Below are 3,188 nucleotides of genomic sequence, written 5' to 3' on the forward strand. Positions count from 1 at the left end.
ATTATAATAATTATTTTCACAATTGTATTACTAGTAAAAAATAATGTAATATAATAAAAAAATGTATAATATTAACAACAATAGTATTAATACGATATTATTATTATTATTTTTATTATTATTATACTTATTATTATTATTATTGTATTATTAGTATTATTGGAAAATAATACTAATAATTATGGTAATAATAATAATAATAATAATAATAATAATAATAACAATAAGAATAATAATAATAATAATAATAATAATAATAATAATAATAATAAAAATAATAATAATATCATTATAATAATAATAATAATAATAATTATAATAATAATAACAAAAATAATAATGATAATAATAATAATAATAATTATAATATAATGTTATCCAAATTCTCTTCGTTCTCAGGTTTATCATCATTATTGTCATTAATAGTATTTTGTAATTATATCATATTACCCTAATCAATTCAAAAACTAATCATATAATGGAAAAAAAGTCATTTTGGAGTATACTCTAAAAAGAATAGATTTGCCTACAAGTTTTGCCGCTTGTCTCGACTTGAAGAATTTTTTCTTTTACCCTTTTTTATTATATATGGGCACAAATTTCCCTTTATCTCACATTACTATCATGAATATTAACCATTATTATCGTTATATCACCATAATCACCATACACATTACCATCATCATGAATCATCATTATTGCAATTTTATCATCAATTATTGCAACTTATGATCATTGTTATTGCATTATAATGACATTTACAACTATACTAATAACAACTAAAATGATATTATTAATAGGCAATAATGATAACAATAATAACGTTTTTATAATAATTATTATATATAATTATTTAAAGAATATCGAAAGTACTGTAATATTAGTTATAAATAATTATTTTTACACTTATATACAATAAAAATAATAATTATAATAATTAATAATAATAATAATATTATTAAAACAACATTATAAACGATTCATATATTATTATACTTATTATTATTAGGATGTAGTATTGTATTAGGAACAGATATGAAATTATTTTTTTGGTAATGATATAATAATTAAAATAATAATAAATAATAATGATTTAATAATAATGATACTAATTAATAATAATAATAATAAATAAATAATAATATAATAATAAAATAATAATAATAATAATAATAATAATAATAATATAATAACATAATAATAATAATAATAATAATAATAATAATAATAATAATAATATAATATAATAATAATAATGATAATATAATGATTAATAGTTAATAAACATTGATAATCATCAAATGTTATCCAAATTCTCTTAATTACTAGTTTGATCATCTTATTGTGAGGATTGATAGACTTCTGGTAATTATCATTATTACCCTAATAATTCCCAAAGTCATGAAAATTAATGGAAAAAACGTCTCATTTGGAGTATACTCTTAAAAGGGCTATATTTTTGCTAGATTGTGAAGCTTTTTTCGACTTTTGAATTCTTTTTCTTTTACCTTGTTTTATTATATATGAACAAAAGTCTGTTATCATCATTATATCCTGATTATCGTCATTACCTATCGTTATCATCATTCGTTATCATTCCTATCATCATTGCCATGATCATTATCATCATTATTGCAAGTAATTATCATAATTACTAATAATAATAAAAAAAATAATATCAATAATAATATTAGAGCGATTAATAATATTATTATTATTACTTATTCTTATTAGTATTGGTAATCTTATAGTTAATAATATATTTTTTGGAGATAATACTGATTAATTAAACTAATAATAACAATTCATAATAAATAATATAGTAATTAATAATAATTAATATAATAATAATAATAATTAAGAATAATAATTTATGATAATAATAATAATGATAATAGTTATGATGTACAGTTATAATATTTTTCTTTTGGAAAAATACTAATAATTAAGGTAATAATAATAATAATAAACAATAATAATAATAATAATAAAATAATACTAATAATAATAATAATAATAATTAATAATAATAATATTAATAATGATAAATAATCATAATAATAATAATGATAATTTTAATAATATTTAATAATTTTAAAATGTTATCCAAATTCTCTTCGTTCTAACTTTTTATCATCGTTATTGTATGATTAATAGTTATTCTTGTAATTATTATATTATACCCTAATAATTCAAAAATCAGCATTATGAAATGGAAAAAAAACGTCATTTGGAGGTATACTCTAAAAAGGCTATATTTTTGCTAGATCTTGCCGCTTTCCGACTTTAAGATTTTTTTTCTTTTACCCTATTTATTATATATGGGCACAATTTACCTTTATTATCATCATTACTACAATGAATATTAATATTATTATCGTATCCTCATCATCATCACTATTATCACATACCCTCATCATTATCATCATTATTTGCAATTTTTATCCTCACTATTGCCAATTATTATCATTGTTATTGCAGTTTAATTTAAGATACATTTTTTCAAACGAGACTAATAAACAACTAAAATAATTATATAATAATAACAATAATAATAACAATTAATAACGTGTTTATAATCTTTATTTATATACTTATTTAAATAATATCAAAATTACTGTATTAAGTTATAATTAAATTATTTTTACAATTATACTACCAATAAAAAATAATAATTATAATAATAATAATTAATAATGTTATTAGTAACAAATATTATAACGATATATTATATATTATACTTCTTATTCTTATTTTATTTTATATTGTTATTATGGACGATATGAAATATTTTTTTTGGTAATAAAATTAATAAAAAAAATAATAATAATGATAATGATTATAATAATAATGATAATAATTAATAATAATAATAAAATATAATAATAATTAATTAATATAATATAATAATAATACCAATAATAAGAATGCATGATATTTATGATAATAAAAATAAAAATTAACAACTAGAAGAAGAATAATAATACAAGAATAATAAGAAAGAATAATAAGAATAATAATAATAGTAATAATAATAATAATAATAACCTACTAATAATAATAATAATAATAATAATAATAATAAGATAATATAATAATATGTAATAACATTAATAATCATCAAATGTATCAAATTCTCATCATTCTTAGTTTGATCATCATTATGTCAGGATGAGAGAATTCTGGTA

The sequence above is a fragment of the Penaeus monodon genome, unplaced genomic scaffold, assembly GCF_015228065.2.
Source record: "Penaeus monodon isolate SGIC_2016 unplaced genomic scaffold, NSTDA_Pmon_1 PmonScaffold_223, whole genome shotgun sequence".
In the NCBI taxonomy this organism is placed as follows: Eukaryota; Metazoa; Arthropoda; class Malacostraca; order Decapoda; family Penaeidae; genus Penaeus; species Penaeus monodon.